The sequence below is a fragment of the Protopterus annectens genome, chromosome 12.part0, assembly GCF_019279795.1.
Source record: "Protopterus annectens isolate FY-2018-M chromosome 12.part0, PAN1.0, whole genome shotgun sequence".
NCBI lineage: Eukaryota > Metazoa > Chordata > Ceratodontiformes > Protopteridae > Protopterus > Protopterus annectens.
The window spans coordinates 662871720-662884078 of NC_056746.1; positions in this window are offsets into that span (position 1 = coordinate 662871720).

Sequence of the window (12359 nt, forward strand, 5' to 3'; positions counted from 1 at the left end):
TAGCAGTTATTGTAGCACACAAAAGTGCTACCAGCACTAAACATTCTACAAGGAAACCACTCCAGTAATTATTATTAATGTCCACCCCTCCAGGCATGTCTAAAGGTCAGTTCCCTGTGCTTTCTCTTATTAAAATGGTGAACTTGGGCATCCTGAGGCAATGTAGCAACTGCTTCATGTACACTGACATCCCTCTCCTCTTACCTCCCAACACTCAGACTTGTGCGAGATGCACTTATATATCCAAATTGGAAGCCACACACTCTCCAGCCAAGACCAGAATAGCTGGTCAAGAGGAGAAGGTCAGCACTTGCACCACACCACATGGAAAACATAGCCCTCCAGAACACACACCAGCACTGCCTTCACATAAAAACACAAACCACACACCCACCTTCACAGTGGCTCTCAATAAAAATCTTTCCAAACAGCAGAGACCTCCAAGGCAGAAATGCACTCGACCACCACAGCACAACACTAATCATGAGACACATAACTCTCCTAAACAGTGTACCACTCAACCAAAGCCACTAAGGCAAAACAGCATGCCCAACACACAAGTCATAGGTGACTCGATAGTGAGGCACACTGATGTCCCACTCACTAGGTTAAATAAGGAGAAAGTAACAGTCAGATTCCTGTCAGGTGCCAGGATCTGCCTTATAATGCATGCACTCAGGTCCCTCAACAACAGGTACAAATATGACCCTGTCATTGTACATGTGGGTGTGAATGACCTGAGATGTACCTCCCTAAACTACATGAAAAGAGACATGGAGGAGCTCTTGGATTATGTAGCCCAGGCAGGTATGACCCTAGCCCTAAGCAGCCTCCTACCATCATCCAGAATGATACCACAGTACAATCAGAAAATGATCGATTTCAACAATTGGCTAAGTTTCTGGTGTCATTCTAAAGGGATCCAGTATCTGTCTGCCTGGATGACATGATTGACAGACCTCAATGCTTTGCCTGAGATGTCCTGCATCTGTCACCCCTGGGTTTCTGGATACTGGCCAAGGCTCTTGCCACCCCTATAGTGCCTTTTTTAGGCACTGTTCCGAAGACCAAATTACCACCATAACAGCTACAAATAAATGCAATCTGAGGGCCATGCTGCTCAATGCTAGAAGTCTAAATCTGAAAATGCACTCACTCAAAGCACTCCTTAAACTGGAGAACATCGACATTTGTACTGTAACAGAGACCTGGTTCAAGACAGCAGAAAGTACACCTGCACTACCAGGCTATAACTCATTCCACACCTTTTGGCCCCAGAACTTGGACCAAAGCTCCAAAGGTGGTAGTGTTCCCTCTATTCATAAAGGATGCACACACCACCAGACTGGTGGCCCAACATAATGCATCAGAGATACTTCAGGTGCAGCTACCATTGGGTAAGACAGTGATTCAAGTCATAGCCTGCTACAGATCCCCCAACCATGTCCCAAGACTCACACTCCATGTTCCTAAACACCCTGGAGGATATTAGGGTCCAACCTAACACTCTCCTACTGGGCAACTTCAACTACCCCTCTATTAACTGGGAAAACTACTCGTGTACCAGTATACTTGCCCAATGTTTCCTGGAATTCATTAATTCCAATTCCCTGGACCAGCTCATTCTTACCTCCAATAGAGGTAGCAACATCCTTGACCTGGTCATTACTAACATGGGCGACTGTTGCTCGACACCAATAGTCAACTCCTCCCTGGTTAGATCCGACCACAAACTAATCACCTTGGAAATCCACATCCCTCCCACCCGCCCCACAAAGGTAACCACCATAAAAAACTTCTCCAAAGCTAATTTTGGGCTCCTAAAAATAGTGGTGGTTAACTTCACAGCACCCATGCAAATGGAGAATAGTTGCATGACGACCACCGAATCATACACCAATGCACTGTACGAACACATACACAAATGCATGGATCTCGCCATACCCAATAGAACCAAGACGCTCTCCTCCAAAAAAGGAAGCCAATCTGGTGGTCCTCTGCCATAAACAAACTCTACAACAGAAGGAGGAAACCTGATGTGGAATAAGGTGAAGTCCCAAGACTGGAAAAACTCCCTTATCAGCCTCAGCAAAAAATTGAGATCCTTCATCAAATCCTCTAAAGCTAGCTATGAAAACAGAACTGGAGCAGATTGTAAAGACAACCACAAGGCCTTCTATAGTTATGTAAAGAATCTCCATGGCAATACCCAGATTTGCTCTGAGCTACTGCACAATGGTACCTCCTATACCAAGTCAACAGATATTGCCAATATACTGGCCAACAGATTCAGTGCCAACTTTAACACTCTCTCCCCCACCAAAGGACCAATCACAATACCAGCAGATTGCCAGGCACCCAGTATTACTGCTGTATAGGTTAAAACAGCACTATCCAAGGCCAAGAATACAGCTTCTATGGGACCTGACAATATCCCTGGCTGTGCTCTACATGAACTACAGAGTGAACTGGCACCTCACCTGTGTGCCGTGTTCAATCCCAGCCTCACCTCAGGCTTTGTCCCTACTGAATGGTGAACTACAACAGTCATCCATCTACACAAAGGAGGAGTGACTACAGACCCTGAGAAGTATTGCCCCATTAACCTGATGAGTCTGATATGCAAAGCTATGGAACACATCATCATCATGTACCTAATAAACAAGGATATGGAGAATCTCTAAACTCTGGATCCCACAGAGTTTGGTTTTGTGAAGGGTAGATCATGCCTGCTCAACCTGGTCAACTTCTTTAAGTCAGTCACCAGAGCTGTGGATGAAGGCAAGGTGGTTCATACAGCCTACCTTGATCTGGCCAAAGCCTTTGATACCATTCCCCACTCAGGAATCATAGAAAAACTCACTAAGCTAGCCATCAACCCCTATATCACTAGGTGGGTTGCAAACTGGCTTACAGATAGAACCCACAGTGTGAAAGCAGCTGACTCCAAGTCAGACTGCTGACCAGTCACAAGTGGAGTCCCACAGCGTTCGAGCCTGGGTCCTCTCCTGTTTGGTATCTACTTGTCTGAAGTCCAGGCCAATGCAAAGGGACTCTGGCTGACAAAGTTTGCCAACGATTGCAAGTTGGGAGCTATTATTAACTCCCCAAGTGATGTTGACATTCTACAGAAAGACCTCACTGAGACCAACAACTGGTGTCAGAACCATGGCCTTAAGCTCAATGCCAAAAAATGTGTCATCATCTCCTTTGGGAAAAACCTGGTTCCCATGAATTACCACATCGATGGATCGATGGGAGTCCACTGAACACCAAAGGTGTTATAAGAGATCTGGGAACACAGGTTGACAGCAACCTCTCTTTTGACCACCACATTGCCACTGTAGTCAGAAAGTCCTTCTATGTGGCACATCTCATTACTAAGGGTTTTGCATCCATGAAGAAAGAGGTCATTGTCTCCCACTACTCTTCCCTCATTAGACCAATCATTGAGTACAATGCCCCATTTGGCATGTACCTCACTAGACACCTGCAACAACTGGAGAGGCCACAAAAGTACCTCCCAAAGAGGATCCTAGACCTTAAACAGTTGTCCTATAGGGACAGACTCAAAAAACTCCAACTACTCTCTGTCTCATATCGCCTACATAGAGGCGATCTCTGCTTGACTTACAAAGCCATGTCTGACCCAGCTCTGTTAGAAATGCTGCATCTAAAGAAATCCCAATGCCTCTGCACCACATGCTCCAGAGACCTCAACCTCATTACCACAATCAACAGAACAAGCTGGAGGGACAGCTTCATAACCCAGAGACTGCCCATGCTATGGAACAGACTTCCTATACATGTCAAACAGAGCACCTCACTGGCCCTCTTCAAGAGAAATCTTGATGAGTGGATGGGAAATTGAAAATTCACCCCGGGGATCACTCCAGTGGCTCTACTTGACAGAGGCACTGGGAACTAAGGTCGGGTGGCACGATGCCAGGTTAGTCCTATGGGCTAGGCTTATAAAGGCTGCAGGGCCATTAGCCTAGTACACACCTATGTGCCTATGGTGTCCAATAAACATATTATATCTTTCTGAATATGTTTGCATCAGTCTAACACATGCAATCTTCTTAATGCCGTTTACAGCTATATTGAAAAGTTACCCCTCCTTTTTCGTGTCTTTTTTAACAACTTTTTCTTTCTCTTCTTTATTTTGTCACTTTTTGAAGCAGCTTCATCTCCATTATCTGAATTGCAATTTTTCATTAATTTGTTTGTGATACTTTATCAGCTTCATTTTTCTCACTTCTAGAAAGTTCTTCCCACTTCCTCAGGATGTTCTTTAGTTAGCACTGTTTGCTCTGCACTGTCTAGTATTTCAATAATTTGCTGTGTAGTCAGTGGAAAAACAGCTTCACTTTCTTCACCTTTAGAAAGTTCTTCTTCCTCCTACTTCCTCAGTGTGTGCTTCAGTTAAAACTTTATTCCTCACATTCTATTATTTCACTATTTTACTGCGTAGTCATTTTGTGAAATGCCTTCTCCCTTATTTTATTCATATTTCTCAAAGTGAAATCATAGATGTCCTTTTTGTCTGTCATTTTGAATATAACATTTCACAATCTTTCCTCAAATTCCCAACTTCCTCACATCGATTGCATCTTCTTTTAGTACAACTATTGATTAAATGGTCTTTAGCATCACAGAAATGACACAATTTGGGCTGTCTCTTTTACATCACAGTCCATCTTATAATTTCTATTCTGTAGGGCACATATTTAACATTGTTATTCACTTCCAATAAAGTGAACCCAATTTCCTGTGCACCATTCCATATCCCACCCAGCATCATAAACGTCTATAATAAAATAAACATTGTGTACTATATCAGCCAAATACAGTCTAATATTATATATTGTTATTATATGTATTTTGAATTGTATATGCAGTTTTTCCACAATATTCAATATCCAAAAAAATCTTTTCTGGGTCTTCAATATTTTTTCTCATTTAAAAAACTAATTTGAATTAAAGAAAACATTTACAGATTACATCACAACAATCCCCAGTAGTATTATAGATCTCACTCCATTAACTGAAGAGCTTGAAGGAGAAATCAGTTTGCCCCAAACAGTTAATCTATTGACGTGTCTTTCTTATTTTACAGAACTTTGTGCTGTTGGATGTTTTGTTTTGGCTATTTTCACCAGTTTTGCCTCAGTTACTGTTGACACCACTGCCATCACTGCATACCTTCTTTTTGCCTAAGTCTGCTTTTCTCCTTCCTGAATTCAGCTGCATTTTGTGGCATCACAAGTCTGTCTGCTTTATGGTCTGACTTGCTCCCATCACTTGAATTTATTGGTTTTGTCCCAAAGTCAGTATTCTTGTCATTAGCTCATTTCCATCCTTGGAAATAGCAGTCGTATCTCTTGTTTCTTTCTCAGTAATTACTTCTTTTATCACTGAAGTTTCCAATCCACTTTGAGTTACCATAGTCCCTTAAATTTCAATAACATTATTGTTCATGTCCTCTCAAACTCTGATATTTCCATCCATTTGAGTTACCCTCTGACTTAAGTCAGTCCTCCACCCATCTTTCTCCCACAGTGGTAGTTAAAAAAGTGAAATGGTGAAAGAAAGTGAGAAAGTGGGGGAAGTTCCCCAGTGCCCATGCCAAATTTTCCTTAGTCAGTCAGAATATGACATTAGCCATCCTCTGAAAAGAGAATGGTGTAGTCTATGTTTGGATGTCGCAATATAAGACTAACAAGTCTATATGTGTAACTAGGACACAGTATGCATTTTAGAGCCTGAAGATCTATAGCAATTAGGTCAAATGCTGCAGAGATTGTCATGTGAAGAAGGTAAAGGTAAGCAGGGGTATCCCAACCCAGTCAAGGAAAGAGCAGAAAGAAAAGGGTGGAGGTGGGATGGTAATAACACTGCAACAGTGATCTATTCGAACATCTGCTGTTATGGTGTGTTAACTTACGCAGCTGTATTATGTCTTCATTAGATTATTGTTGCAGTGGCAATAACAATGTGACATGGCTGTGATAGCACTAGTTCTGGAGACTGAATCATGTGTACTACCTAGTAAAGGTGTGTACAGAAGACCATGTAGCTACCTCTAGGATAGACCGAGAGTTCACCCTTTTACAAAAAGCCTCAGAAGTAGTCACAGCTCTAGTAGAGTTAGCCCTGACCTTCTGAGGCAGGCTTCTGACAGACATCTAGAAATGGTTTGTTTAGTAATCATTTGACCTTTATTTTTTCCATCAAAGGATACAAAAATTGGTAGACTTTCTAAAATCCTTAGTTTTGTCCAGGCAAAATCTCAATAATCTATGGGACAGCTAAGGTACGCAGAATGCTTTTTCATCTGTTTTAGGGTTCAGGATGAAACACAAGGAGGTGAATGTTCTGGTTCAAAGTAAATTCAGAGACAAACTCTAGGAAAAAGAAAGGGTGATTCTAAGACTCGTTCTGCCTTTACGGAAAATCAGGAAGGAATGCATAGACATAAGAACTTGTAATTCAGATACCCACCCATCATGCTATAGTCAAAGAGCAATAAGTAAGTCAGTCCTCCATATTAGAAATTTTAAAGAAGCATTGGCTGTTGCTTCAGAAGGAGCAGTAGAGAGAGTACTTCTCCAAAATAAAATTAAGACCCCCAAGGGAGCTTCACTTCTTTTCTAGGTGGAATAATACACAAACTCCCTTTCCAAATTTGTTTAACTTGAGATAAAGAAGTAATGGGATTCAAAAGCAAACAAGCAGAAATGGCAAAAGATGAATCATTATGGAACTGTACCCGAGGCCAGAACTGATCGATTCAGACAGGTACTTTAGAAGCACAAGAACCACATGCACAAGGTGGGTCTTGTTCACTTTTATGGTACCAGCAAAAATACCTTTTTCCATTTTGCTAAGTATGATTTCCTAGTAGCAGGTTTTTACCCTCTTTTAATACCTGTTGCACCTCCTGAGGAGAAAATGAACCTAAGTGTGATCAAAATTCCCTCATCCAAACTGATTGATGGAGATCTTGAATGTTGGGATAGATTAAAGATCCATTCTCCTGTGTGACAAGAACCATCCTGTGAGGAAGTTTTTGGAAGTTGCACTTGCCTTGATGTATGAGAAGGGAGAACTAGTATTTCTAGGCTAAAAAGGAGTTACCAGAAGCATATTGGTATGTCTGTCTTGATCTTTAGAAGACCTTTGGGTATCAAGGGAAGGGGGGAAGGGGGAGGCTTAGAGGAAATTATCTGTCCATGGGAAAGAAAATGCTTACATTTTTTCAGGTCTTTTTGGAAGGTGTTTGGGAACAGAACTTGCTTAGTTTTCTATTTAGAATGGAGGCAAACAGTGAAACATGGGGTATTACTCAGAAATGGACAATGTCCTGGAAACCCTCTGGATGTTTTATATACTTATGAGGGTCTATCCTAGCTCAGGGTGTCTACAATTGTGTTCTGGGCAACAGAATAATGAAGCCTGAAGAGTAAAATTGTTCTGTATTGCAATGTCCCAGGCAGTCATGGCTAATCTGCACAGGGGATATTGCTTTATTACTATTTTTTTTGTTTATATACCACATCACTATGGTATTGTCTGCTATCACTAACAATGGCCCAGGGATCCACAGCTAACCTAAGGGCTTGATAGCTTTTATTAGGGTCATCATCTTCTTGAGATTTATATACTTGTTTCTGAAATGTGGTTTGCACATGCCCTATATCTTGATGCCTTTGGACATTGTCCCACCCATAATAAGTCTGAAATGTATGTTGTGAATGACTGAGCAGGAAGAGGAGGAAGCAGTTAGAGGCCCAGATTTTTTTTTGGATTATTTTCTATTTCTTTTAATTACATAGAGATACAACTGTCAACATACTTGTATATAAACTGCTTTCCGTTGTCTGCAGTAGCTCCTACAAGAATATGCATTTATACATAAAGGTAGAGAAAAGTACATTACATTTTCTAGGTAAAGCAGATTTGCTTTCTTTTGTAGTGCCCTTTACTATGCCTACTTTACTACTTGTCCAGTATATCTATTTTCCAGATTTTTTGCTTCATCTCCTTTTACCATAAACCAGTATATTTTGCTTCTCTATTGTATTTGCCTTGTGGAGAAGGTGAAGTATTTTTCCTGTGTCTGTCCTTCTAAATGTTGATCCATCCTCTGTTTCTCATTACCTTTTATATGTCAGTTTGTTTTTTCATGCTGTATTCTATCAGCTCCATTCCTGCCCAGCACTGGGTTTAATGTTATATTTTAGTCACTCCCTATATATTACATATGATCCTGGTTTACTGTCTGTTTCCATACCATAAAGAAAAAAAAAAGTGCCTGTCTTTATTTGGGGCCTAGATTTTTACTAGTTTCTAGTTCTTCCTCTGTTTTTCTCCTCCCATATGAACTAACATCCTTCTTCACCAGATCTTACTCATTCTTCTCTTACCAATAGCCTCTCCTGAATAGACTGGCACCTCCCCTCTTTCCTCCTCCTGTGTAATCTGTTACCTCCTACCTCCTACTGCATAGTCCCTTGCTATCAGCTTTCTTTCTCTTTCCTTTCTTTTCCTTTCTTTTTCCTTGTTTCTCCTTTCTTTCCATCATTTCCATTTTTGTTCTTTTTCTCCTTCTTCCTTATTTCCTCTCTTTCTTTTTTCTTTCCTTTATTTTTTTAATTCATTTTTCTACAGTCCTATCTCTTCTCCTCTCTATTTTCCATTTCCTTTAATTTTCCCTAATTTCCAGCAGGTTCTGTGAGCTAGCCACTCTTAGTATAACTACACATTCAGCCAGTTTTCCCCTTTCTCACATATGAACAGTTTACTTCTAATGATCTAACCATTGCCCCCAAACTACCTGTTATCATCTATAACAATATTACTTCATATCAATTAAATCATTAGCTCTCCATAACGTGGAGAATACAAAAGCAGAATAACATATACACTAATAAAGTTATATGACTGCATTTCAGGTCACCATCTGTTGCATTGTTTGGTCAGTGCCTGATTGGGAGTCAAAGTTATATGCCCAAGATAATTTTGGCTGAAAGGTTGACTTGTGTCTGACCTGTGTGTGTGTGTGTGTGTGTGTGTGTGTGTGTGTGTGTGTGTGTGTGTGTGTGTGTGTGTGTGTGTGTGTGTGTCCATGGGCTTCAAAGTACAGACCATGTTTTATTTTGTTGTGGTATAGAGTTGTGAAGATCAGAGGAAGAGATTATGTACAGTTTATTGGGTGAGGGATTTTATTTCCCTTGCAGGGTCAATAAAGTTTCCAGATTAACCTTACTGTGTATTCACTAGGTACTACTGTTACCACCAGTAGTTAGGAACCTCAGCCAAGAAACATCCTCCTTATTTTAACTGTTGACAGAACACTGATCAATGGGATTTGTACTCAGCTTGCTTCTCATCTAATTCCTTCTGCATTTGTTTTTACTTTTATCTTATGCATGTATTTATTTATTTATTTGCTGCTTTGGCTGAGTGGGATTGACTGTCTGGTTAGTGCCCTTTTTCAGTGGATGCCTGGGGAGAAAGGCTTCTTGAATAAAGGATACAGCATGAGGCATGGTGAGAAATAAGATAAATAAATCATGTAATATAATACAATTTTATATATACATTGTTAAAAACTTAAAAAGGAAATACAAATGAATAGTAATAAAGTTTAAACCATGCAGTTCAAAACAACCTTCATGCATAACTTGTAATGCCATACCTAAAGCATTAGAATAGATTAAAACAGTATTGTGAGATGGAACCCAACAATAGTTTAAGTGAAAAAGCTGAGTACTAGAGAGGATGTTAAGTATTGCCGTATTCATGGCTGGATCCAGAACTAGGTGACAAAGGCAGCTGTCTAGGACCTGGTGCTGGTATTGGGGCCTGGAAAACATAAAAAAGTCAGTTTTCCACATGTGAATTCTGACCACCAACCCCTTTAAATTACTGATACTACTCCTACTACTATTATCTAAAATTTGTCTTTCAGCAGTCAGCTCAACAACAGATGCCACCCGGCCAGATATGTAATTTACTTACTAATGCATTCTTCCTTTGGGGTGGATGGGTGGAGACATTTTCCATTTTTTTTTTAATTTTGCTGTTAAGCTATTTTAATTTATTTCTATTACTGACTTTTTTAAATATTTTACTATACTTACCTGCCTCCTGTTTGGTCTATAGCTTGTTTAGTTTAAATTCTTCTCTTTGACCCTCCCTTCCCTTCCTGATTATTCTGGGCCCCCACTGACCTACTTAGCAATGGTATGGCCCAGCATCAGTTAAATAGCAAGTCTACCATATTTTGAAATAATAATAACTCTGTCCGTTGTAATACTGCTCATTTTTGCTGTGAGGTGAGGACTTGCTTCAAGTGAAGAAAACTTAAAAAATATATATATTTCTGCACTGTGTCACACTGCCAGGAGCCAGAAACGTTAGTGCATTATTGCTGCTTTCTGCTGTCCTTTCCCAGCTCCTGTCCCAACCCACTGCACTGTGTACAGGAGGACAGGACTAATGGACTGGCTGGCTGTGCCTTCTGCTCATAAATCAAAGCTAAATAAAGAAAGAGAGCCCTCCTAAAGCCCGCTGGCTGCAATATGTTGTTATTATTTTTATTAATATTATTTGTATTTTGCCATGGTGTGTGTCATGGCATCTTTTACTTTTATACATATTATTATTTATTTTTTTTTTTTTTGAAGCTCGGATCATGGATGATGGAGTGCAGCATACCTCTCAGCTGACTAAATCAGGGTCAAATCTCAACAGAATCAGAGAATCCAGAAATAGTCAGGGACCATCAGGGACACTTGCACTTTTATGTTTTGTTACAATTAACTTGAAACATTGACAGTATAAGAGAACATGAATTAGTATACATTTTTAAAGTAACAAATCAATAACTCAAATTATTGTCATTATTTATTAATTGTAATTTACCACCTTTTCTCTAAAAGTCACCGATATTATGAGGGATTAAGAGGAACAGAGCTAAAATTTGAGTCAAAATCAAGGATGTCCCTGAAAATCAGGGACAGCTGAAAAGTACAGACCTGAGTTTTCCTGCTTTCTTCTTCAGCCAGTGGGTGGATGCATAGTTTTCAACAAATCAGGGACAAATCTCCAAAGAATCAGGACAATCAAGGACACTTTTACAAAACTACTACTATTAATACTGAATGAATAAGAAAATGTGAATCAATATACATTTTCTGAAGCAAAATAAATCTACAAATCTGAATGTTGTCATTATTTATTAAATGTAATTATTCACCTTTTTTGCAAAGGTCACAAGTATTAAGAAGGATTAAGAGGGACAGAGATAAAATTTGAGTCAAAACCAGGGACATTTGAGGGGCATGGATGGATGGATGGATGGATGGACTGGTAGATTATATACTATCTTCAGAGAAAAAAAGCTTTGATGGGGTGGCAGTACCTGAGGGGTACTAGTTCCATTGCCCTGACAGGGGTGCCATTTGACCATGGTCCTTCTCTGGCTGTGTCCAAGGGATGGGAAGGGAGATAGATAAGACAAACATGCTGGTGATGGTGCTAAAGGGGGATAGATAAGAGAGCCACGTTGGTGCTGGAGTAGAATGGCTTGGGAGAATGAGAGACAGAGGAAAAGGAGGAAGGATGGGGGGACTATGGGGGGTAACTATGAGATGTGAAGTAGGAGTAGAGTAGGACTGATGGAATATGAAGGGAGCTCACTCCATTTAAACTTAGGCTGAAGTATTGCGGAGTAGAGTAGGACTGATGGAATATGAAGGGAGCTCACTCCATTTAAACTTAGGCTGAAGTATTGCGGAGTAGAGTAGGATTGATGGGATATGAAGGGAGCTCACTCCATTTAAACTTAGGCTGCAGTATTGCGGAGTAGAGTAGGATTGATGGGATATGAAGGGAGCTCACTCCATTTAAACTTAGGCTGAAGTATTGCGGAGTAGAGTAGGATTGATGGGATATGAAGGGAGCTCACTCCATTTAAACTTAGGCTGAAGTATTGCGGAGTAGAGTAGGATTGATGGGATATGAAGGGAGCTCACTACATTTAAACTTAGGCTGAAGTATTGCAAAAGCTGAGCCAGGAGTCCATCAGGTATTACTTAAGTTGAAGTTTAAAAGATTTAATGTCTTTTACTTGCTTGAGAGTACAAGAATTGTAGTTCCATCTGTTGGTGAAAGAGGATGAGTATAGGGAGTTACCTGCTGTGTTGTTGTAGCTGGTTGGAAGCAAAAAAAAAAAAAACATTATCACAGAAGCATAAAGATCTACAATGAATGTAATGTTGAATTATATTTTTTGGGGGGGGTAGGTTGTAAATGAGGCTGTGTACCATGATTAGTTGTGAATTGGTTAG